At 42.7% G+C, this 27,735-nt stretch overlaps 1 long non-coding RNA gene across 3 annotated transcripts; it reads left to right on the plus strand.

Annotated features, from left to right (window-relative positions):
- On the plus strand, positions 1-27,735 carry LOC141086689 (uncharacterized). Of its 3 annotated transcripts, XR_012231641.1 has the most exons (4): positions 1-248; positions 19,891-20,033; positions 24,860-25,011; positions 27,353-27,735. It is a non-coding gene; the product is annotated as an uncharacterized lncRNA (long non-coding RNA). The 3 variants fall into 3 exon arrangements; XR_012231640.1 differs by lacking the exon at positions 24,860-25,011 and having other exon boundaries at positions 19,879-20,033; XR_012231639.1 differs by lacking the exon at positions 24,860-25,011.

Raw genomic sequence — 27,735 nt, forward strand, 5'->3', positions numbered from 1 at the left:
TTAAAACATGGTGTTCTGCCCATTTTGTGCAGCTAGATATTTTTAAGTGCTGCTCCAGGTGTCATAAGTTGCCCTTCTCTTTTATTCCTGTGTTTGGAATTTTCTGTTACCTGAATGGTTAATTGTTCAGAACCGCCCCTTCTTCTAGCCTTGGTCAACAACATGTAACCATTCTCCAGCAGTCTGAGCAGCCCACATGTGTTTAGTTCAGCTCTTTGCAAAACCATTGCTATATCAAGCGCATTCCGGTAAGGATAATGCAATTATGAGTCATGCATCTCTGTCAGCAGCCATAATGCAGCCCCCTATGATGTTTGCATTGCATGCTCAGCTCCTGTGTTGTTATTTCACTGCATGTTTGTTATAAGCATTCTCAAGTTATGCATCCTCTGTTCAGTGAGTGTAAAGCTGGCAGCCACTAGTTGTGTTAGATATTTCTTTCTCCTTTGCTGCGGTGTATGTTATATTGCTCTGCTCTTATATAATGCATGATAACTAGTGTTGAGCATTCCGATACCGCAAGTATCGGGTATCGGCCGATACTTGCTGTATCGGAATTCCGATACCGACTTCCGATATTTTTTCAATATCGGAATTCGGCATCGGAATCGGAAGTTCAGTTGATTGACGGCCTGACGTCATCATGATGCGCAGTGTGTGCGCATCATGATGCGCCGTCATTTCGGGCCTTCCGGGGGTCTCTGCCGGCCTGCCGGGGGGCTGTGCCGGCCTGCCGGGGGGCTGTGTGGACTGCCCGGGGTCTGTACCGGCCTGCCGGGGGGCTGTGCCGGCCTGCCGGTGGTCTGTGCACCCTGTGGGGGTCTGTACCGGCCTGCCGGGGGGCTGTGCCGGCCTGCCGGGGGGCTGTGCTGATGTCCGGGGGTCTGTGCAAGCATCGTCCGATGGGACTACAAGTCCCATCGGGCGATGCCTGCTACCATGACAGTGATTGACACATTAGCCAATGATGGGACAGTAGTAGTCCCATCATCCGGCTAATGTGTTAAATGTTAAAAAAAAAAAAAAAATACTACATACATACTACATGCATGCTACATACATGCTACATGCATGCTACATACATACTACATATATACTACATACATACTACATACATGCTACATACATACTACATACATACTACATATATACTACATACATACTACATACATGCTACATACATAATGCATGCTACATACATACTACATACATACTACATGCATGCTACATACATACTACATGCATGCTACATACATACTACATACATACTACATGCTACATACATACTACATACATACTACATGCATGCTACATACATACTACATATATACTACATGCATGCTACATACATACTACATACATACTACATATATACTACATACATACTACATACATGCTACATACATACTACATGCATGCTACATGCATACTACATATATACTACATACATACTACATGCTACATACATACTACATATATACTACATACATACTACATACATGCTACATACATACTACATGCATGCTACATACATACTACATATATACTACATGCATGCTACATACATACTACATGCTACATACATACTACATACAGTGCCTACAAGTAGTATTCAACCCCCTGCAGATTTAGCAGGTTTGATAAGATGCAAATAAGTTAGAGCCTTCAAACTTCACACAAGAGCAGGATTTATTAACAGATGCATAAATCTTACAAACCAAAAAGTTATGTTGCTCAGTTAAATTTTAATAAATTTTAAACATACAAGTGTGGGTCAATTATTATTCAACCCCTAGGTTTAATATTTTGTGGAATAACCCTTGTTTGCAATTACAGCTAATAATCGTCTTTTATAAGACCTGATCAGGCCGGCACAGGTCTCTGGAGTTATCTTGGCCCACTCCTCCATGCAGATCTTCTCCAAGTTATCTAGGTTCTTTGGGTGTCTCATGTGGACTTTAATCGTGAGCTCCTTCCACAAGTTTTCAATTGGGTTAAGGTCAGGAGACTGACTAGGCCACTCCAACACCTTGATTTTTTGCCTCTTGAACCAGGCCTTGGTTTTCTTGGCTGTGTGCTTTGGGTCGTTGTCTTGTTGAAAGATGAAATGACGACCCATCTTAAGATCCTTGATGGAGGAGCGGAGGTTCTTGGCCAAAATCTCCAGTTAGGCCGTGCTATCCATCTTCCCATGGATGCGGACCAGACGGCCAGGCCCCTTGGCTGAGAAACAGCCCCACAGCATGATGCTGCCACCACCATGCTTGACTGTAGGGATGGTATTCTTGGGGTCCTATGCAGTGCCATCCAGTCTCCAAACGTCACGTGTGTGGTTGGCACCAAAGATCTCGATCTTGGTCTCATCAGACCAGAGAACCTTGAACCAGTCTGTCTCAGAGTCCTCCAAGTGATCATGAGCAAACTGTAGACGAGCCTTGACATGACGCTTTGAAAGTAAAGGTACCTTACGGGCTCGTCTGGAACGGAGACCATTGCGGTGGAGTACGTTACTTATGGTATTGACTGAAACCAATGTCCCCACTGCCATGAGATCTTCCCGGAGCTCCTTCCTTGTTGTCCTTGGGTTAGCCTTGACTCTTCGGACAAGCCTGGCCTTGGCACGGGAGGAAACTTTCAAAGGCTGTCCAGGCCGTGGAAGGCTAACAGTAGTTCCATAAGCCTTCCACTTCCGGATGATGCTCCCAACAGTGGAGACAGGTAGGCCCAACTCCTTGGAAAGGGTTTTGTACCCCTTGCCAGCCTTGTGACCCTCCACGATCTTGTCTCTGATGGCCTTGGAATGCTCCTTTGTCTTTCCCATGTTGACCATGTATGAGTGCTGTTCACAAGTTTGGGGAGGGTCTTAAATAGTCAGAAAAGGCTGGAAAAAGAGATAATTAATCCAAACATGTGAAGCTCATTGTTCTTTGTGCCTGAAATACTTCTTAATACTTTAGGGGAACCAAACAGAATTCTGGTGGTTTGAGGGGTTGAATAATAAATGACCCTCTGAATAAACTTTTCACAATTTAAAAAAAAATTAAACAAAGAAATAACATTCTTTTTTGCTGCAGTGCATTTCACACTTCCAGGCTGATCTACAGTCCAAATGTCACAATGCCAAGTTAATTCCGAATGTGTAAAACTGCTAAATCTGCAGGGGGTTGAATACTACTTGTAGGCACTGTATATACTACATACATACTACATACATGCTACATACATACTGCATGCTACATACATACTACATACATGCTACATACATACTGCATGCTACATACATACTACATACATACTACATACATACTACATGCATGCTACATACATACTACATGCATGCTACATGCATGCTACATACATACTACATGCTACATACATACCACATATATACTACATACATACAATACATTCATACAATACATACATAGACATACAGTACATATAACATAGAGTAACATACTTACCAATACTTGTCACATTGTTCCCCGAAGCCATTGTCTTTTCCGGGATAAATATTAACATAACAAACCACAAAAATACTCACCCACGATCCGAAGCAGTCCACGAGTGTGTCCCACGACGATCTTGGGTAGAGAACTGCAGCATCAGATGATGCTGCCGTTCTCTACGGGCTGCAGGAATCCAATGACGGAAGGTAGGTATCCTTCCGCACTGTATTCCTCCGCTACTTAAAAAAAAAAAGTCCCTAGTCTCACTTTATGCCATTGCTGTGTGGGAATTTCCCACACAGCAATGGCATAAAGTGAGACTAGGGACTTTTTTTTTTTAAGTGGCGGAGGAATACAGTGCGGAAGGATACTTACCTTCCGTCATTGGATTCCTGCAGCCCGTAGAGAACGGCAGCATCATCTGATGCTGCAGTTCTCTACCCAAGATCGTCGTGGGACACACTCGTGGACTGCTTCGGATCGTGGGTGAGTATTTTTGTGGTTTGTTATGTTAATATTTATCCCGGAAAAGACAATGGCTTCGGGGAACAATGTGACAAGTATTGGTAAGTATGTTACTCTATGTTATATGTACTGTATGTCTATGTATGTATTGTATGAATGTATTGTATGTATGTAGTATATATGTGGTATGTATGTAGTATGTATGTAGCATGCATGTAGCATGCATGTAGTATGTATGTAGCATGCATGTAGTATGTATGTAGCATGCATGTAGCATGCATGTAGTATGTATGTAGTATGTATGTAGCATGCAGTATGTATGTAGCATGTATGTAGTATGTATGTAGTATATATGTAGTATGTATGTAGCATGTAGTATGTATGTAGCATGCATGTAGTATGTATGTAGTATGTATGTAGCATGCAGTATGTATGTAGTATGTATGTAGTATGTATGTAGTATGTATGTAGTATGTATGTAGTATGTATGTAGTATGTATGTAGTATGTATGTAGTATGTATGTAGCATGCAGTATGTATGCAGTATGTATGTAGCATGTATGTAGCATGCATGTAGTATGTATGTAGTATGTATGTAGCATGTAGTATGTATGTAGCATGCATGTAGTATATATGTGTTATGTATGTAGCATGTAGCATGCATGTAGCATGCATGTAGTATGTATGTAGTATATATGTGGTATGTATGTAGCATGCAGTATGTATGTAGCATGCATGTAGTATATATGTAGTATGTATGTTGCATGTAGTATTTATGTAGTATGAATGTAGCATGTATGTAGTATGTAGTATGAATGTAGCATGTATGTAGTATGCATGTTGTATGTATGTAGCATGTAATTTTTTTTTTTTTTTTTACATTTAACACATTAGCCGGATGATGGGACTACTACTGTCCCATCATTGGCTAATGTGTCAATCACTGTCATGGTAGCAGGCATCGCCCGATGGGACTTGTAGTCCCATCGGACGATGCCTGCACAGACCCCCGGAGCCTGCACAGCCCCCCGGCAGGCCGGCACAGCCCCCCGGAGCCTGCACAGCCCCCCGGCAGGCCGGCACAGCCCCCCGGCAGGCCGGCACAGCCCCCCGGAGCCTGCACAGCCCCCCGGCAGGCCGGCACAGCCCCCCGGCTGGCCGGCACAGCCCCCGGAGCCTGCACAGACCACCGGCAGGCCGGCACAGACCACCGGAGCCTGCACAGACCCCCAGGCAGGCCGGCACAGCCCCCCGAAAGGCCCGTACAGACCCCAGAGAGGCTGTACAAGGGCAGGAAAGGGTTTTTCTTATTCCGATACCGGAAGTCCTATAGACTTGAATGGGACTTCCGGTATCGGAATCGGCGATACCGATACTTTTTTTAAAGATCGGCCGATACCATCCGATACGATACTTTGAAGTATCGGACGGTATCGCTCAACTCTAATGATAACAGCATCCTGTATCATTGCTGCTGTTGTGATAATACCCTGCATTGCTATTACCTGCCAGTATTTGTGTATTGTATACTGTCTTTTGTAGTTTTTTTTCCTGAATCATCCACATTTTGTACAACAATCTATTGAATCATCCATAACTGTGTTCTACTATACCATCTGTTATCATCTCCCATCGTTGTCCATATCATCCCAATAAATAATAGACTTAAGCACCTATACAGCCTTGTTTCTGGGAGTGGATGAAAGGTTAAGCCGTATGCTGGAATCCACACAGCATCATATGTGGAAGAAGGCAGAACACATGGCATACCAAAAACAGACAAAAATTGCAGTGTCAAAAGCTCAATAAAACACATGAAAAAAAAAATGCACCCAAAATCTTAGGGTAGGTGCCCATGATTGGGAGTTGATTTGATCTGCGGAGAACTCACAGAGTTGAGCTGTGGTGATCTCAGTGTCTTTGTCTCACGGTGCTGAGGTCACCACAATTCAGCCTGGCTGGGAACGCAGCCTCTGTGACCAGCGGTGACCTCGATGAGATCACTGCGCTCGCAGCAGTTCATTCACCTGTGTTTCTCAAACTGGATGGTTGCATCTTGACACCGTCCAGGTTTAAAACTATTAATCCTCTGACATGGAATACGGCGTAGGACAGGTGAGGGATATTGTTGATTTTTTATTTTTGTTTTATTACAGAAGACGAGGGATTCAGTGGAATGGGCGTTAGGTGAGTATAACTGTGTTTTGTTATCTAATATACAGTTAGGCCCATATATATTTGGACAGAGACAACATTTTTCTAATTTTGGTTCTAGACATTACCACAATGAATTTTAAACAAAACAATTCAGATGCAGTTGAAGTTCAGACTTTCAGCTTTCATTTGAGGGTATCCACATTAAAATTGGATGAAGGGTTTAGGAGTTTCAGTTCCTTAACATGTGCCACCCTGTTTTTAAAGGGACCAAAAGTAATTGGACAGATTAAATAATTGTAAATAAAATGTTAATTTCTAGTACTTGGTTGAAAACCCTTTGTTGGCAATGACTGCCTGAAGTCTTGAACTCATGGACATCACCAGACGCTGTGTTTCCTCCTTTTTGATGCTCTGCCAGGCCTTCACTGGGGTGGTTTTCAGTTGCTGTTTGTTTGTGGGCCTTTCTGTATGAAGTTTAGTCTTTAACAAGTGAAATGCATGCTCAATTGGGTTGAGATCAGGTGACTGACTTGGCCATTCAAGAATATTCCACTTCTTTGCTTTAATAAACTCCTGGGTTGCTTTGGCTTTATGTTTTGGGTCATTGTCCATCTGTACAGTCATGGCCAAAAGTTTTGAAAAGTTTTGAGAATGACACAAATATTATATTTTCACATGATCTGCTGGCCTTTGGTTTTTATGTGTGTTTGTCAGATGTTTTTATCACACACAGAAATATAATTGCAATCATATTATGAGTAACAAAAGGTTATATTGACAGTTAGAATGAGTTAATGCAGCAAGTCAATATTTGCAGTGTTGACCCTTCTTCTTCAGGACCTCAGCAATTTTCCCTGGCATGCTATCAATCAACTTCTGGATCAAATCCTGACTGATAGCAGTCCATTCTTGCAAAATCAATGCTTTTATTTTGTCTGAATTTGAAGGTTTTTGTTTGTCCACCCGTCTCTTGATGATTGACCACAAGTTCTCAATGGGATTACGATCTGGGGAGTTTCCAGGCCATGGTCCCAAAATCTCTATGTTTTGTTCCCTGAGCCATTTAGTTATCACCTTTGCTTTATGGCAAGGTGCTCCATCATGTTGAAAAAGGCATTGTTGATCGCCAAACTGCTCTTGGACGGTTGGGAGAAGTTGCTCTTGGAGGACATTCTGGTACCATTCTTTATTCATGGCTGTGTTTTTAGGCAAGACTGAGAGAGAGCCCATTCCCTTGGTTGAGAAGCAACCCCACACATGAATGGTTTCAGGATGCTTGACAGTTGGCATGAGACAAGACTGGTGGTAGCGCTCACCTGGTCTTCTCCGAATAAGCCGTTTTCCAGATGTCCCAAACAATGGAAAAGGGGATTCATCAGAGAAAATGACTTTACCCCAGTCCTCAGCAGTCCACTCCCTGTACCTCTTGCAGAATATCAGTCTGTCCATGATGTTTTTCCTGGAGAGAAGTGGCTTCTTTGCTGCCCTCCTTGAGACCAGGCCTTGCTCCAAGAGTCTCCGCCTCACAGTGCGTGCAGATGCACTCACACCTGCCTGCTGCAATTCCTGAGCAAGCTCTGCACTGCTGGTAGCCCGATCCCGCAGCTGAAACACTTTTAAGAGACGGTCCTGGCGCTTGCTGGTCTTTCTTGGGCGCCCTGGAGCCTTTTTGGCAACAAGGGAACCTCTCTCCTTGAAGTTCTTGATGATGCGATAGATTGTTGACTGAGGTGCAATCTTTCTAGCTGCGATACTCTTCCCTGTTAGGCCATTTTTGTGCGGTGCAATGATGACTGCACGTGTTTCTTTAGAGATAACCATGGTTAACAGAAGAGAAACAATGATGCCAAGCACCAGCCTCCTTTTAAAGTGTCCAGTGGTGTCATTCTTACTTAATCATGACAGATTGATCTCCAGCCCTGTCCTCATCAACACCCACACCTGTGTTAATGGAGCAATCACTGAAACGATGTTAGTTGGTCCTTTTAAGGCAGGGCTGCAATGATGTCGAAATGTGTTTTGGGGGATAAAGTTCATTTTCTAGGCAAATATTGACTTTGCAAGTAATTGCTGTTAAGCTGATCACTCTTTATAACATTCTGGAGTATATGCAAATTGCCATTAGAAAAAATGAAGCAGTAGACTTTGTAAAAATTAATACTTGTGTCATTCTCAAAACTTTTGGCCATGACTGTAGTATGGAACGACGACCAATCAGATTTGCTGCATTTGGCTGGATCTGAGCACACAGTATGGCTGTGAATACCTCAGAGTTCATTCGGCTGCTTCTGTCCTGTGTCACATCATCAATAAACACTAGTGACCCACTGCTACTGGCAGCCATGCATGCCCAAGCCATCACACTGCCTCCGCCGTGTTTTACAGATGATGTGGCATGCTTTGGATCATGAGCTGTACCATGCCTTCGCCATACTTTTCTCTTTCCATCACTCTGGTAGAGGTTGATCTTGGTTTCATCTGTCCAAAGAATGTTCTTCTAGAACTGTGCTGGCTTTTTTAGATGTTTTTTAGCAAAGTCCAGTTTAGCCTTTTGATTCTTATGCTTATGAGCGGCTTGCACCGTGCAGTGAACCCTCTGTATTTACTTTCATGCAGTCTTCTGTTTATGGTAGATTTGGATATTGATAGGCCTACCTCCTGGAGAGTGTTGTTCACTTGGTTGGCTGGAGACTATTCTGCGATCATCCACCACTGTTGTCTTCCGTGGGCGGCCAGGTCTTTTTGCATTGATGAGTTCACCAGTGCTTTTTTTCTTTCATAGGATGTACCAAACTGTAGATTTTGCTGCTCCTAATGTTGTAGCAATTTCTCGGACGGGTTTTTTTCTGTTTTTGCAGCTTTAGGATGGCTTGTTTCACCTGCATGGAGAGCTCCTTTGACCGCATGTTTCCTTCACAGCAAAACCTTCCAAATGCAAGCACCACACCTCAAATCAACTCCAGGCCTTTTATCTGCTTAATTGAGAATGACATAACGAAGAGATTGCCCACACCTGTCCATGAAATAGCCTTGGAGTCAATTGTCCAATTACTTTTGGTCCCTTTAAAAACAGGGTGGCACATGTTAAAGAGTTGAAACTCCTAAACCCTTCATCCAATTTTAATGTGGATACACTCAAATGAAAGCTGAAAGTCTGAACTTCAACTGCATCTGAATTGTTTTGTTTAAAATTCATTGTGGTAATGTCTAGAACCAAAATTAGAAAAATGTTGTCTCTGTCCAAATATATATGGGCCTAACTGTATATTAGATAACAAAACACAGTTATACTCACCTAACGCCCATTCCACTGAATCCCTCGTCTTCTGTAATAAAACAAAAAATCAACAATATCTCTGTCCAAATATATATGGACCTAACTGTATAAAGCTCAATGTGGGTGTGTATGTATGTATGTATGTCCGGGATTAGCATCCGCACCGTCGCAGCTACAGCCACAAAATTTGGCACAGTCACACATCTGGACCCCGAGAGCGTCATAGGCTATGTTGTGAGGCAAAATTTTAACCCCGCGCGTTCCAATTCACCAATTTTGCCCCTATCTACATAATGGGGAAAAGTGTATGTATTGGCATCTGCACCGTCGTAGCTACAGCCACAAAATTTTGCAGTCACACGTCTGGACCCCGAGAGCATCATAGGCTATGTTGTGAGGCGAAATATTAACCTCGCGCATTCTAATTCACCAAACAATTTTGCCCCAATCTACATAATGGGGAAAAAGTGAAAGAAAAAATGTTGGAGGCAAGTTGACAGCTGCCAGATGTGAACAAGGGGGACTTAAAGAATGAGAGCGATGGCGCCAAAGAATATATACTGTACAGTTGCTAAGGTGGGGCTCTGACATGGGATACTCACCACACACGGGGATATAAACACACAAAATGCGCCACACACTACCACGTGCTTCAACACATTTACCACCCTCAGCACACATCTCACCACACATACACCAACCTTGCCACATAAAAGTCGAAACACAAAAGTCGCCACTCAAAACTTGCCACGCTGTCCCAGAGCTGTTTAAAAGATGAAAAATGATCTGTGATTGGTTGCTATCAGCAACAGTTTTCTTTGTAGACAGTTGTGGTAACTGAGGCCTATTATTCTTATCATTTCTATGGTGTTATCGTCCTTCTGTAAAGCTGGAAATAACACAATTTATTACCGTGCCAACACAGACCACCCTCTGACACAGACTGCAGGGGGAGCCCAGTATCACACAGGATAGGATTAGATACACGGCTCAGCAGTCAGTATCACACAGGATAGGATTAGATACACAGCTCAGCAGTCAATATCACACAGGAGAGGATTAGACACATGGCTCAGCAGGCAGTATCACAGGATAGGATTAGATACACAGCTCAGCAGTCAGTATCACACAGGAGAGGATTCGATACAAGGCTCAGCAGTCAGTATCACACAGGATAGGATTAGATACACGGCTCAGCAGACGGTATCACACAGGATAGGATTAGATACACAGCTCAGCAGTCAGTATCACACAGGAGAGGATTAGACACACGACCTTTTCTTACTTTTGACTCTGCAAAAACTCTTACTGTTTCTCTTATTCATTCTCGTCTCGACTATTGTAACTCTCTTCTAATCGGTCTCCCTCTTACCAAACTCTCCCCTCTCCAATCTGTCTTGAATGCTGCAGCCAGGATCATATTCCTCACCAATCGTTACACCGATGCCTCTACCTTGTGCCAGTCATTACACTGGCTACCCATCCACTCCAGAATTCAGTATAAACTTATTACCCTCACCCACAAAGCCCTCCATGGCTCAGCACCACCCTACATCTCCTCCCTTGTTTCAGTATACCACCCTACCCGCGCCCTCCGTTCTGCTGATGACCTGAGGTTGGTATCCTCAATAGTCAGAACCTCCCACTCCCGTCTCCAAGACTTTACACGTGCCGCGCCAATTCTTTGGAATGCACTTCCCAGGTCAATACGATTAGTCCCCAATCCCCACAATTTTAAGCGTGTCCTGAAAACGCATTTATTCAGACTGGCCTATCGCCTCAACACATTAACCTAACCTATCCCTGTGTGGCAGAGCCAAAAGTTTTACCATAACCAGGTTCCCAGCATCATGTTCCCACATGCTTTATGCATCCATTGCAGCCCTCTGTGTCTGTACTGTTACACACTTAACATTATGGCTGGTCCATACAATCAGGGCAACTGTTACCACCCACCTTTCGTGTCTCCCTCTTTCCTCATAGACTGTAAGCTTGCGAGCAGGGCCCTCACTCCTCTTGCTATTTGTTATAATCTACTGTATGTGATTATTGTTATGCTGTAATGTCTATTGTCTGTACAAATCCCCTCTGAAATGTAAAGTGCTGCGGAATATGTCGGCGCTATAAAAATAAAATTTATTATTATTATTATTATGGGTCAGCAGACAGTATCACACAGAATAGGATTAGATACATGGCTCAGCAGTCAAAAGAGAGAAGAGCCAGCACTGCCAGTGGTCAGAACGCATAACATGAGGTGCATATGCACATATCTTACTGCATTCAAAATGAGACATTTAGCAAAATATTGATCAATATATTGAGCCACCCCGCCATGCCAAGGCTATCTCATATGGGGGGTCCTACTCTACATTTGTATTTATTCACTGTGCCATTGCGGCCTCCTAAATGTTTTAAAAGCAAGACCATATCAAATACAATCCATACCTGAATCATGACTGCATCACTCCCGTGCAGCCAGATGGAGCAGGTGCAGATGAAGGCCAACCAGGTCTGAACACAGACATCTCAGGTTTGACCTCCACACACTGCCTGACCAGCAAACACAGATGAAGGGCAATGCAGGCTCAGACATGGATGCAAAAATAAATAAAGCCTGGGGCAGGGCGGGGCTGCCGTGAGTGTGCACAGCAGCCTAGATCAATCACAATAAACACAGAAAAGATGGCGAACATGACCCAGCGTGCACGGCAACAGTGGTGGTCAGCCACAAAACCAATTTGCAATAAAAAGAGAGAAGAGCCAGCACTGCCAGTGGTCAGAACGCATAACATGCGTAGAGTAGGACTCCCCATACGAGACTGCCTTGACGTGGTGGGGTAGCTCAAACAATTGATCAATTTTTTGCTAAATGTCTCATTTTTGAATACAGATAGGAACCAATGTGTGTTTTCACACTTTATGTATTACGTTCTGATCACAAGCAGCGCTGGCTTCTCCACCTCTTTTTTCTTGATATTGGTTTTGTGGCTGACCACCACTGTAGCCGTGCGCGCTGAGTCATGTACGCTATTCTTTCTGTTTTCTTAGTGATTGATCTAGGCTGCTGTTCACATTAACAGCGGCCCTGCCCTGCCCCAGGCTTTATTTGATTACGCACCTGTATCTGGGCCTGAATCGTCCTTTATCTGTGGTGCTGGTCAGGCAGTGTGGAGGTTGGACCTGAAATGTCTGCATGGACCTGGCTAACCTTTACCTGCGCTTGTCCTCTCTGGTGCCATAGGAGCGATTCTGAAATGCTTGAGGTACAGTGTGCATGTAATGAGGTCTTGCTTTTATACATTTAGGAGGCCGTAATGGCACAGTGAACATAAAAAACGTAGAGTAGGACTCCCCATACGAGACTGCCTTGACGTGGCGGGGTAGCTCAAACAATTGATCAATTTTTTGCTAAATGTCTCATTTTTGAATACAGATAGAAACCAATGTGTGTTTTCACACTTTATGTATTACGTTCTGATCACAAGCAGCGCTGGCTTCTCCACCTCTTTTTTCTTGATATTGGTTTTGTGGCTGACCACCACTGTAGCCGTGCGCGCTGGGTCATGTACGCTATTCTTTCTGTTTTCTTAGTGATTGATCTAGGCTGCTGTTCACATTAACAGCGGCCCTGCCCTGCCCCAGGCTTTATTTGATTACGCACCTGTATCTGGGCCTGGATCGTCCTTTATCTGTGGTGCTGGTCAGGCAGTGTGGAGGTTGGACCTGAAATGTCTGCATGGACCTGGCTAACCTTTACCTGCGCTTGTCCTCTCTGGTGCCATAGGAGCGATTCTGAAATGCTTGAGGTACAGTGTGCATGTAATGAGGTCTTGCTTTTATACATTTAGGAGGCCGTAATGGCACAGTGAACATAAAAAACGTAGAGTAGGACTCCCCATACGAGACTGCCTTGACGTGGCGGGGTAGCTCAAACAATTGATCAATTTTTTGCTAAATGTCTCATTTTTGAATACAGATAGAAACCAATGTGTGTTTTCACACTTTATGTATTACGTTCTGATCACAAGCAGCGCTGGCTTCTCCCCCTCTTTTTTTCTTGATATTGGTTTTGTGGCTGACCACCACTGTAGCCGTGCGCGCTGGGTCATGTACGCTATTCTTTCTGTTTTCTTAGTGATTGATCTAGGCTGCTGTTCACATTAACAGCGGCCCTGCCCTGCCCCAGGCTTTATTTGATTACGCACCTGTATCTGGGCCTGAATCGTCCTTTATCTGTGGTGCTGGTCAGGCAGTGTGGAGGTTGGACCTGAAATGTCTGCATGGACCTGGCTAACCTTTATCTGCGCTTGTCCTCTCTGGTGCCACAGGAGCGATTCTGAAATGTTTGCGGTACAGTGTGCATGTAATGAGGTCTTGCTTTTATACATTTAGGAGGCCGCAATGGCACAGCGAACATAAAAAACGTAGAGTAGGACTCCCCATACGAGACTGCCTTGACGTGGCGGGGTAGCTCAAACAATTGATCAATTTTTTGCTAAATGTCTCATTTTTGAATACAGATAGAAACCAATTTGTGTTTTCACACTTTATGTATTATGTTCTGACCACAAGCAGCGCTGGCTTCTCCCCCTCTTTTTTCTTGATAATGGCTCAGCAGTCAGTATCACACAGGATAGGATTAGATGCATTGTTTTTACGTGCAATATAATCATTATAATTTGTTATAACTAACCACAGTTGGTTACTATGCCCAGGCAATGCCGGGCTCTTCAGCTAGTTTTTAAATAAAAATGGAAAAGTGTGTTTTGTTTTCAAATAAAAGACTTTATTCTGGCTGTGTATTTATTTGCCATACAACTATAGAATTAGTAATGGATAGGTGTCTTATAGATGCCTCTACGTTACTAAGCCGTGGGCTTGATGTCACCATACAATACAAAGGTGACATCAACCCCACAAATATTACCCCACTTGCCACCACTACAGGGCAAGTGGGAAGAGCCGGGCAAAGTGACAGAATTGGCACATCTAATAGATGTGCCTTTAATGGGTGGTTGCGGGCTGCTATTTTTAGGCTGGATGGGTCAATATCCATGGCCCCTTACCAGCCTGAGAATACCAGCCCTGAGCTGTTTGCTTTAAAAATGCAGAATGGGGACCCCTCTATTCTTGATAACTAGCCTTGCTAACGCTGACAGCTGAGGGTTGCAGCCCCCAGCTGTCAGTTTTGACTGGCTGGTTATCAAAAATACAAGGGAATCCACGCCGTTTTTTAAAATTTATTTATAGCGCAGGTGGTGGCTGATAAATACACCCATCAGTTGCCTCCTGCTCTCAGTGCTATTAGCGGCAGCAAGTGTAGGCTGATGGGACTAATAGTCCCATCAGCCGTTGCCCACTGTCGCTGTTATCAGTTGAATATTATTCTCCCCTCCTCACGCTGATCATCGGTAGAGCAGGGAAGGATGAGAGCCGTTTCCAGCACCAGGCGCCGGGCTCCAGCACTAACTGTACCACTGCTTCACTGGTACATGTGATACTGATGCGGCACACGGTTGCCAATTGTGTGCCACAAGGATTACACACACGGACACTGATATCTCCAGTATTGGTTTTTCCGGTACCGAAAATATCAGGACGTGTGAAACCGGCCTTACTGGCAGGAAGTCAGAAGCTACATCGCAAGCTCTCAATGCAAGGCTGAGTGCACACGTACTTTTTTGCCCTGCGGATTTTTCCGCGCAGAATTGAAGAAATCCGCAGGTCAAATGATCTGCATTTTTCCTGCAGATTTCTTCCATTTTTAATGCGGTTTTCTTGCGGTTTTTGTGCGGTTTTCCACTGCGGATTTCCCCCTGCGGATTTGAAGACTGGGGAGGTGGAAAACCGCACAAAAGAAGTGACATGCTGCGGATTTTGTACCGCAGGAGAACCACGCAGAAAAATCTGCAGCGTCTGCACAGCAGTTTTTTTTTCATTGATTTAAATGCTACTGTACATCACAATGCGGATATGCAACATTTCTGCGCAGTAAAATCCGCTGCGGATCCGCTGGATGTCTGCATCGTGTGCACATGGCCTAAGTCTTTGGGAGCCAGAACAAGGCCAGAAGGAGGCTCTCATAGACTTGTATTGAGTTATGACTTCTGGGTTGCCCAGCAAGCACTGGAGCCATCTGGCAGGTTACAAACTGCCAGAGACCGACTAGACGTTGATAGAAGGGGAAGACGGTGGAAGGTGCGCATCAAACTAGGGACAGGGACCTTACATTAGTAGCACCACTCCAGCGCTTCAATAATAAAAACTGCTGGAGTGGTGCTTGAATATGTACAGAAAATCTGCAACATCAACAGCTGATTGTGGGAACGTAGCTGAAAGTGGGTTCTGCTTTAAATAACTTTCCTATTCATTTCAATGGGGAACCACATTGCTGTTCATACTTTTTTTTTTTTTTCTGAAAAAAAAAAAAGACTTGTCTAATCATTTTTTTCCAATGTAGAAAACATCTATTTTGGCTATTGTAGAGCTATTGTTACCTGTACTTAGTACAGAAAGCAATATAGCTATCATATGTCGGGGTTCGGTGTAAAGCTGGGGTTTTCTGGTGAAAGTGATCACATGATTGCTCTGGGCAGTGGGTACAACCGCCAGTTCAGGACCCCTCGCCTTAGTCCGCTATCCTCCTTGTTTTGCAGCCGTCAGGTTGCTCATCCTGCATCATCTGCTTGACAGTAATGAGAACAGTCCATTAATGTCTGCTTTGCTTTCTTCAGCTCCCAGTCTGGGCTTCTCATAGTGACTTGGCCACTAACAAGGATTGTGTAAAATATAAATAACCCCCCAAAATTTGAGGGATAAGAAAAAAGAAGTGAACATCAGACGCTCGAATAGAGATTCCTGATAATCATAAGCAGCGTCGGACTGGAACACCTTGGGCCCACCAGAGAAAATCATTCTTGGGGCCCACTATGTAGCTGCATAGAGTTAAATACCAGACCACCAATTGTGCGGTAAAACACGCTAATATCCGGGTATAATATAAGGTTGTACATGTCTTAATTATGTAGCAGGAGTTGGGGTAGCCCCCTCATAGAATATAAAGCAGCCCCCTCATAGAATATAATGTAGACCCCTCATAGAATATAATGCAGCCATCTCATAGAATATAATACTGCCCCCCTCATAGGGTATAATGCACCCCCTCATAGGGTATAATGCACCCCCTCATAGGGTATAATACTGCCCCCCTCATAGGGTATAATACTGCCCCCCTCATAGGGTATAATACTGCCCCCCTCATAGGGAATAATGCACCCCCTCATAGGGTATAATACTGCCCCCCTCATAGGGTATAATACTGCCCCCCTCATAGGGTATAATACTGCCCCCCTCATAGGGAATAATGCACCCCCTCATAGGGAATAATGCTGCCCCCTCATAGGGTATAATGCTGCCCCCTCACAGGGTATAATACTGCCCCCCTCATAGGGTATAATACTGCCCCCCTCATAGGGAATAATGCACCCCGTCATAGGGAATAATGCTGCCTCCTCATAGGGTATAATGCTGCCCCCTCATAGGGTATAATACTGCCCCCCTCATAGGGAATAATGCACCCGCCTCATAGGGTATAATGCTATATAGATATATAGATATAGTTAGATAGATATAGATAGAAAGATAGATGTAGAAATAGATAGTAGATAATGGATAGAAAGTAGATAATGGATAGATATAGATAGAAAGATTCATAGAGATAGATAGAGATAGATATAAAGATAGATATAGAAAGAAATATAGATAGATAGATAGATATAGAGATAGATAGAAAATAGATAATGGATAGATAGATAACTATAGATAGATAGATATATAGATAGAGATAGATAATAGATAGAGATAGATAAGAGATATACAGATATAATAATAATAATAATAATAATAATAATAATAATAATAATAATAATAATAATAATATAGACATAGATAGATATAGAGATAAATATATATAGATAGATGGCTATAAATAAAAATAGATATATAGAGATATATAGAGATAGATATAGAGATAATAGATATAGAGATAATAGATATAGAGACAGATAGATATAGAAAGATAGATATAGAGATAGATATAGAGATAATAGCTAGATATAGAGATATGTATAGAGATAGATATAGAGTTAGAAAGATAGATAGATATAGAGAGAGATATAGAGATAGCTAGATAGATAGATGGATAGATAGATATAGATAATAGAGATAATAGATAGATATAATAGATAGATCTAGAGATAGATATAGAGATAGATGGATAGATCAATAGATAGATAGATAAAGAGAGAGATATAGAGATAGATAATGAGATATAGAGATAGATATAGAGATATAGTGTTAGATAGAAAGATAGATATAGAGATAGATATAGAGATAGATATGGATATAGAGATAACAGATAAATATAGAGATAGATAGATAGATATAGAGATAATATATAGATTGATATAGAAATAAAATATAGATAGCTATAGAGAGAGAGATATAGAGATAGATATAGAGATAGATAGGTAGATAGATATAGAGATAATAGATATAGAGATAGATAGATAGATATAGATATAAAGATAGATAGAGATAGAGAGAGCGGTAGATAGAGAGATAGATATAGAGAGAGATAGATACAGAGATTGATAAATAGATAGAGAGATAGATATATATAGATAATAGATAGAGATAGATAGATAAAGATAGATAATAAATATAGAGATAACAGATAGATATAGAGATAGAGTAAGATAGAAAGATATAGAGAGAGGGAGATATAGATAATAGAGATAGCTAGATATAGACATAATAGATAGATATAGATATAGATAGATATAGAGATAGATAGAAAGATAGATATAGAGATAGATGTAGAGATAGAAAGATAGATATAGAGATAGAGCTAGAGATAGATAGAGATAGATAATAGATAGAGATAAATAGATAGATAGAGAAAGATAGATATAGAGATAGAAAGATAGATATACAGAGAGATAGATATAGAGATAGAGATAAATAGATAGATATAGAGAGATATAGAGAGAAATAGATATAGAGATAGATAGATATAGATATAGAGAGAGATAGATACAGAGAAAAGATATAGAGATAAATAGATAAAGATAGATAGATATATAGATATAGAGATAGAAAGATAGATATAGAGATAGAGCGATAGATAGATATACAGAGAGATAGATATAGAGATATATAGATAGATAGCTATAGAGAGAGATATAGAGATAGATATAGAGAGAAATAGATATAGAGATAGATAGAGATAGATATATAGATATAAAGATAGATATAGAGATAGAGCGATAGATAGCGAGAGATATAGATATAGAGATAGATAGATACAGAGAAAAGATATAGAGATAGATAACGGATAGATAAATAGATAGGTATAGAGATAGATAGATATAGATATTAGATAGAGATATATATAGATAAAGATAGATAGATATAGATGGTAGCTAGATAGATAATAAATATAGAGATAATAGATATAGAGATAGATAGATAGACATAATAGATAGATATAGAGATATATAGAGATAGATAGATGTAGAGATAGAAAGATAGAGCGATAGATATAGATATAGAAATAGATAGATATAGATAATAGATAGAGATAGAAAGATAGATAGATATAAGAGAGATAGAGAGAGAGATATATAGAGATAGATAGAGAGAGAGACAGATAGAGAGAGCGAGAGAGATATAAAAAAAAAAACAAAACACAATACTCACCTCTCCTCCTCGCTCCCACGCTGATCCCGGCTTCAGTGTCAGGAGCTGCCCCCTCTGCCAGACACACAGCGGGTGCGCGATGTAGTGACGTCATCGCGCACTGGCTGTGAGCCAGGAGCAGAGAGGACTGAGGGCGGCGCCGGCCCTGATGCAGAGCGGCTTACTGGGCTGGGGGCGGGGCCTCTGGGGGGTGGAGACCTGAAATGAGATTCACTGCTTCGCAGTGAATATTCATTTCTCTTTAGCAGCGGGGACAGGGGCTCCTGCCTCCTGACACCCGCTGCTGCTCCGCTGGCAGGGGCCCCCATAGCAGCTGCATGGTGTGCGACACACCACTGGCTGGGGGCCCCTGGAGCAGCGGGGGCCCTAGGCAACTGCTGGCCCTGTATGCCTGCAGGTGCCAGGGCCCACCAGATGCCAGGGCCCACCGGAGAATCCACCGGTTCTCCGGTGGGCCAGTCCGACGCTGATCATAAGTCATCATCACTCAAATTTAGTCATAATCATTTAATTTCAGCAGGCCCATTGAAAATAATCCTACAAGTACACTATGCATATGGATAAAGTCTCCGATAATGCACATATATATTTAGAAACTGCCCCGAGTTGGCCCAACAAACTTCATGCCATTTGGAATGAGTCACGTCAAACTGTCCCATAGGCCAGAGCCAAACAATAGATCAGAAGAAATATTGTACAATGTGCAGCACAAATGTATAATGGCTGTTATATAAAACACCAATTTATATCCCAGTTCATTCCTCTCAGTTTTTTTTGCAGTTTATTTGCACCCTGCGCATGTGAAGATGTGACCTGCCGTTTCTTTGAGCTGGATATTATATTGATGTGGTTCCCCATGGCTGCGTACTGGCCAGGTTCAGTCCTTCTCAGCCCTTATCCATATGCATGTCACTTGACAAACGGTAAGGTTTTATATTTGAGGTTAGAACCGTCCCGATTAGGGTCACTCTGAAGAGGTGGGATGGTTTTTGTTTTTTTTTAATCAAAATTACTGTATGTTAACTAAGTACCCTATATTATTTTCATGCACTATTGTTTATTTACTGCAGGATTTTTGCTTATTATGTCTTATCTTGGGTTCTGTCTGTTTACTAAGCAGTGTGAACATGCACTTACATGCTGCATGTACACCAACTTATATTTCAGTTCATTTCTTTTGTTTGTTTTTTAGATAAAAACTGTGTTCACAGGTCAGAAGGCTTTCTTGTGTTTGGCAGTGCACCATTTCATCAGTTATTAGACACCACTATCTGTTCACAAATCACATAATGGATAGTATGGTAGTCAGTGAGAAATATGTTATTTTTATTATTATTAACGGCCTTCAGCTCAATTTCAAGCCATGGCGACTTGATGGATGAAGTCTCTGTAGGAAGATCGATCTTGTGCAAGCCTAGAGAGGTCCACCAGGGTCTTCTCCATTGTTATTTTGATAGTATCAAGCCATCGGGTTGCTGGTTTTCCTCTTCGCCTTGATCCTTCTATTCTTCCAAACATGATGTCCTTCTCCAGTGATTGCTGTCTTTGCATGATGTGTCCAAAGTAGACAAGTTGTAGCTTGGTGATCTTTGCTTCGAGTGACATGCTTGGTTTGATTTGTTAAAAAATTGATTTGTTTGCTCTTCTTGCCATCCATGGTATTGATAAATATACACAGCCATAATGTTGAACTCATTGCAACTTGCCCTTGGACCACGGTATAGATATTTGAGGATCGTGGTACTCCAAAGCAGCTACTCGGTCTGAATAGTTGAAAACTTGTGAAGTTCCACAGGCTGGCAGTAAGTTACACATGAGTAGTCTTCCACACAGGATAAAAGCCCATTTAGAGGAGCCGACAGAAGGCTCATTCATTATCAACTTGTGTAAACATGTCGACCAACAAGCAAAACAAATTCTTCAGGTGGCTGGATTATTCAGTCCAGTATAATAATTATTTATGGGCCCATTTTCAGTAGCCTATTGTCCTGTGTAAACAGGGGATATGCTGATGATAACATAATAATAATAATAATAATCTTTATTTATATAGCGCCAACATATTCCGCAGCGCTTTACAGTTTAACAGTTTCAAAACACAAGTCATAAGTAACAACGTTAACAATACAATAATTGAAGCAAAATAAGACGAAATGAGACGACCCTGCTCGTGAGAGCTTACAATCTACAATGAGGTGGGGGAGATACAAAGTACAGGTGTGTATTTACAATGAAGGTCCAGCCATCTTGAGGGAGTGAAGGATGGATGGAGATAGTGAATGGGCTACACAAGCACACTTACACAGAGAATTACTTTGATCAGTGAACGTGATAGGCCGCTCTGAACAAGTGTGTTTTGAGGGAGCGCCTAAAACTATGCAAATTGTGGATAGTCCTGATTTCTTGGGGTAGAGCATTCCAGAGGATAGGAGCAGCACGGGAGAAGTCTTGGAGTCGGGAGTGGGAGGTACGGATTAGTGCAGAGGTTAGTCGAAAGTCGTTTGCAGAGCGCAGCGATCGGCTAGGCCGATAGACAGAAATGAGGGAAGAAATGTAAGGGGGTGCTGCACTGTGGAGAGCTTTGTGGGTGAGAACAAGTACTTTGAATTGGATCCTATAATGAATGGGCAGCCAATGTAAGGACTGGTGAAGAGCGGACGCGTCCGAGTACCGATTAGCCAGATGGACGATCCTGGCCGCTGCATTAAGTATGGACTGGAGGGGGGATAGTCGAGTGATGGGGAGGCCAATTAATAGAGCATTGCAGTAATCCAGGCGGGAGTGGATCAATGCAACAGTGAGGGTTTTTGTTGTTTCCATAGTGAGAAAAGGGCGGATTCTAGAGATGTTCTTTAGGTGTAAGCGGCACGAGCGGGCAAGAGATTGTATATGGGATGTGAAGGAGAGATTGGTGTCAAACAAAACACCCAGACAGCGTGCCTGCTGCCGGGGTGTTATTGTGGTACCATCCACGGAGAGGATGTATGTGCACAGAACGACAGTATTAACAATAGCTTTGTGCGCATAGAATTCTTGTATACAGCAAATCAAAAGTCATTCAACAAGGACCTTTCACCCAATATTTCAAGCTTGACAAAGACGGGTCACCATTGAAACGTTGCCACCTGAGGATCAGTAAAGTATCCTCTGTTTTCACATTTAATTTGAGTGCTGCCTATTTTTTCCTTTTGTTAATTTGGCTGTTTGGACACTGCTGAATAGGTTTTGCACCTACTATATTATTTTGGTAGTGCAGCCCTTTTTTCTTGATATATATATATATATATATACAGTGGGGCAAAAAAGTATTTAGTCAGTCAGCAATAGTGCAAGTTCCACCACTTAAAAAGATGAGAGGCGTCTGTAATTTACATCATAGGTAGACCTCAACTATGGGAGACAAACTGAGAAAAAAAAATCCAGAAAATCACATTGTCTGTTTTTTTTCATTTTATTTGCATATTATGGTGGAAAATAAGTATTTGGTCAGAAAAAAAATTTCATCTCAATACTTTGTGATATATCCTTTGTTGGCAATGACAGAGGTCAAACGTTTTCTGTAAGTCTTCACAAGGTTGCCACACACTGTTGTTGGTATGTTGGCCCATTCCTCCATGCAGATCTCCTCTAGAGCAGTGATGTTTTTGGCTTTTCGCTTGGCAACACGGACTTTCAACTCCCTCCAAAGGTTTTCTATAGGGTTGAGATCTGGAGACTGGCTAGGCCACTCCAGGACCTTGAAATGCTTCTTACGAAGCCACTCCTTCGTTGCCCTGGCGGTGTGCTTAGGATCATTGTCATGTTGAAAGACCCAGCCACGTTTCATCATCAATGCCCTTGCTGATGGAAGGAGGTTTGCACTCAAAATCTCACGATACATGGCCCCATTCATTCTTTCATGTACCCGGATCAGTCGTCCTGGCCCCTTTGCAGAGAAACAGCCCCAAAGCATGATGTTTCCACCACCATGCTTTACAGTAGGTATGGTGTTTGATGGATGCAACTCAGTATTCTTTTTCCTCCAAACACGACAAGTTGTGTTTCTACCAAACAGTTCCAGTTTGGTTTCATCAGACCATAGGACATTCTCCCAAAACTCCTCTGGATCATCCAAATGCTCTCTAGCAAACTTCAGACGGGCCCGGACATGTACAGGCTTAAGCAGTGGGACACGTCTGGCACTGCAGGATCTGAGTCCATGGTGGCGTAGTGTGTTACTTATGGTAGGCCTTGTTACATTGGTCCCAGCTCTCTGCAGTTCATTCACTAGGTCCCCCGCGTGGTTCTGGGATTTTTGCTCACCGTTCTTGTGATCATTCTGACCCCACAGGGTGGGATTTTGCGTGGAGCACCAGATCGAGGGAGATTATCAGTGGTCTTGTATGTCTTCCATTTTCTAATTATTGCTCCCACAGTTGATTTCTTCACTCCAAGCTGGTTGGCTATTGCAGATTCAGTCTTCCCAGCCTGGTGCAGGGCTACAATTTTGTTTCTGGTGTCCCTTGACAGCTCTTTGGTCTTCACCATAGTGGAGTTTGGAGTCAGACTGTTTGAGGGTGTGCACAGGTATCTTTTTATACTGATAACAAGTTTAAACAGGTGCCATTACTACAGGTAATGAGTGGAGGAAAGAGGAGACTCTTAAAGAAGAAGTTACAGGTCTGTGAGAGCCAGAAATCTTGATTGCTTGTTTCTGACCAAATACTTATTTTCCACCATAATATGCAAATAGAATGAAAAAAAAACAGACAATGTGATTTTCTGGATTTTTTTTTCTCAGTTTGTCTCCCATAGTTGAGGTCTACCTATGATGTAAATTACAGACGCCTCTCATCTTTTTAAGTGGTGGAACTTGCACTATTGCTGACTGACTAAATACTTTTTTTCCCCACTGTATATATATAGACTTGAAAGTTTGGTCCCTCTTAATTAAATGTACCTAACCTAAGCACCAACAGGCTACAATTACCTGCCTGCTAGTGCTTAGGTACATTTTTGGTTTTCTGTAAAGTCCCAGGTACCCCCTTTAACGGTTTTCTGAGGAATGTTCTGCCACGCTAAATGCAATGCACTTATGGACACGATTTATCAAGATCCACTGCCGGCAGTTCCCTTTGCAATTGCCGACCAATAATAGCTCAGATGTGCATTGATGGGCGTCTGAAGATGCTGTATTCCATGGTACCACATTTAGGCCACGTTGGCTGCTCACAGTAGCACAAGCAACATGTAAGCTGGCGTATTCCTCTTGAAAAACAACTCCTGACACCCTTTCCTGTTCTCTTTTGAAGGCTGATTCTTGTCATTGTTCACGTAGTCTCCGGACCTCTTACTATCATTGCATCTAAGACATTAGCGAAACTCGTCACTGGAGAGGTTAGTCGTCTACTACCTTTCTCTCTGCACCAAGATAGCCTTTAGAGCGTTGGCGTCAGGTGAATGGAAAACCGTGGCAGGACATTCCTCAGACTTCACAGATTGCAGCCAAAACGGGAAGCTGCGTGGATTTCTATGCGTGGCGCTCAACGTCTATACTACATAAATCAAGATGTTTTGAAACTTGAGTTTCCATTTTTCAGCTTTTTGCATATCCTTAACATGTCTATCAATCATGTGATTTTCATAATTCCATGACTTTTCTTTCTTGATGTTGCAATTTCAATGTTTAGGCGTGATATACACTATATGCAAGCACAAGTATATCTTGTCTACAGTTAATTTTTTCTTCTTTCCTATTTTAATGAACCAGGTTTGTTTATTGCCAACCACTGAAATTAGAGCACTCGGTACATTTACTGATGGAGACAAACATGAAGCTGTGCCACTTGATTCTCCAGAACTCGCTGACCTTACTCACCCCTCCCGCCAAGCACTCAAACTATCAATGCTTTTAACATTCCTGTGAGTGCACCTCAGCTGTTGTCTTCCTCTGTGCATTGGATATGTCTTCTCATTTCTCCTTCAGTTGTTTGTTCCCAGTCACCTCGATCACCCTGCTTCTCTTAACCCTCCCACCCACGCACCTATGTCTTTCTTTGTCTCCCATATATCTTTATTTTTTTTACCTTCCATCTCACCATTTCCCCACCCCCACAGAATCCACAGCACAGGATTAGAGAGACTTATTTTCTTCCTCTTTAATCAGTTGTATGAGGGAACCACTCAGCGTTAGGAAGGATAATGGGTGGCGAGCGCTTTCTCTATAGTACACTATGTTCTTGATGTTTGGGGGACAGGCACAATGAGGGGTCAGCAAGGTACATTGCTCTGCACACACCTGCGACCTTCCTGATCCCTCTGCAAGCATCTTATGAAACTGAACAGAACATAATTATTGTCTCTTCCACCGACCGTTACATTTGCAGCCCATCTGGAAAAGGAAGAGCGCTGGAGAAGTAACCCTTTTGGATCAGTAGACCCTCATGTCCCATAACTTTATTTCTTCATCCTGCTATTTTAAGTCACTGACATATCATGTTTTAGCTACATGTCAGTGGCCGTCTGAAGCCCTGAAAAATGGGATTCAGGCATATCTGCCGATGGGGCCATTGATTTTAATGAAGCAGACTGAGCTCTGTGTTGTCTGACCTCTTTTCTAGCATTGTCCACTTTTTGAGTTGGGCACAAAAAAGCATGGTCAACTGTGCCTTTGTGCCTGCTTCAAAAAAGTCAAACACTGCCAAAAAGGAGGTGAGACAGCGCACAAACTGACTCCGTCTGCTTCATTAATGTCAAAGGCCCCATAGGTGGATATGCTTAAGTCCTGTTTTTCAGGGTTTCACACATCAGTGGCTCCACCAGGGCTTCCATATACCAAAAATGTTATCTGAACATACATAGGGGTTCTATGTTAAAGACACGTATATTTTTGCAATGTATTTTGATGTGCAATGTGTTTTGTAATGTGCGTTATTAGTGATAGGCTGTGTTCTGCTCGGTTACCGGTAGTAGGGAAAGGTAGAGTTAATGGTTGGGACTAGCCCAAAGTGGGATTGGCTAAAGTGAAGGAACCGAGGAAGCTTCCTGTCAGGAAGGCAGATATGAACTATATTGCACCTAGAGGAGACTTTTGGTCTGATTGTTTCCAAAAATGTCCAAAAAGAGTGAAAGATAAAGCACTTCAGTCAACAATATAATAGCCGATTTTTCCAGGTATATATTCCTACCCAGAAAGTAGAAGAGATCAATAACTATTTAAAATATAATAAGTTTACTAAGCACATGTATATAAAAATCATAAACACGGAATGTCATAGTAAAGAGGGACACATTACATGCCTAACATTAATAGAATGAACACTCTATGTATAGCATAGTATGACAACAAAGGGGAAAATTAATCCAACAATAGACACATTGTGCAAAATTGCTTAACATACTGATAGTTCCCCTTCCTAGATACTTCTTACAAACCAATAGTCTTAATGTCGAAAATATATGAAAAATAAGTATGTTTTACCTATTGCTGACGTAATCATGTGGGCATGAAGAGGTCAGGTGCTGTGTCCCTACACCCTGATACGTGTTTCAACTCGCTTCTTCTGGGAGCTTGTCGTGGTGAGTGACCATTGCCAAGATATGTCCTTCACCCACCAATACAGAGGAGCAGCGCCAGCATTACCAATTATTTAAATGGCGCATAGCAAGTGTGGCGTATCACAGAGTGGGAGGAGCTAAAATGAAGGGACATGGAGTTTTCTGTCAGAAAGGCAGATGGGACCTCGCTTGCAGCTGGAGCAGAGTTTTGATCTCATTAGTCAGCAGAGCTGCATGAATTGGGTGTCTCTAAAGTGACTGGAGACCGAGGCAATGGATAGCGTGATCCAGAGAGACAGTGTTACACCCGGTCCCCGTCCTGGCGCTGCGCCCAGGTCTGCCGCTGTTACACCTGGCCCCCGTCCAGGCCTGTCGCTGCTCTCCGTTCTGGGCACTCACCTCGAGCCTCTCATGCTGCTGCTCAGCATTCTGTCCTGCCTCCTCCTCTTGGCGTCCTGTGAGATCTGTAACTAAGGCTATTAGGGCACGCCCGCCCGCTCTCTTGCCTTCTTAAAGGGGCGGCGTGCATTATTCAAAAATGCAATCAACCAATGGCAGCGCACTGGCTGCTATTTCTGGCCTCTCCTCCACAGGGAGAGCGCCGGAGCAACGAGTATCTATCATTGCTACATCCGGTTCTCATGCTAACCTGTCTGCACTGCATCTGCAGTCTCTGTGCATTGTCTAATGCTCTCTGTTTCCACAGCATATCAGTATCCTGTGTTACCTGGTTATGTCAGCAACCATCTGGACCTAAGCCATCCCACTCCGCCTACAGCCATCCGAGTCCAAGGACTGTGTGAAGGTCACTGGAACCGACTCCTTACCAACTAACCGGATCCAGGACCCAGCGCATTATGGACTCTGCTGTAACTTTTGTTATCTCTTTTGGTCCCACTTGGACAGCTGCCACGTGTTCGGGGTCTAACTGGAGGTAGCACCTGTGTCCTTCGGGTATTTCATTCTGGCCCTGCCTGAGGGGCTTTACTACGGGTGCCCGGGGCTCACTAGTCACGCCCCCTTCGGAGCCCCCCGGACCGTGGTCCCGAGGTTCCACTTAAAAAATAAAAACGAATGTGAACTTCACCA

The sequence above is a fragment of the Dendrobates tinctorius genome, unplaced genomic scaffold (assembly GCF_039654945.1).
Source record: "Dendrobates tinctorius isolate UK_male_01 unplaced genomic scaffold, ASM3965494v1 ptg000032l, whole genome shotgun sequence".
In the NCBI taxonomy this organism is placed as follows: domain Eukaryota; kingdom Metazoa; phylum Chordata; class Amphibia; order Anura; family Dendrobatidae; genus Dendrobates; species Dendrobates tinctorius.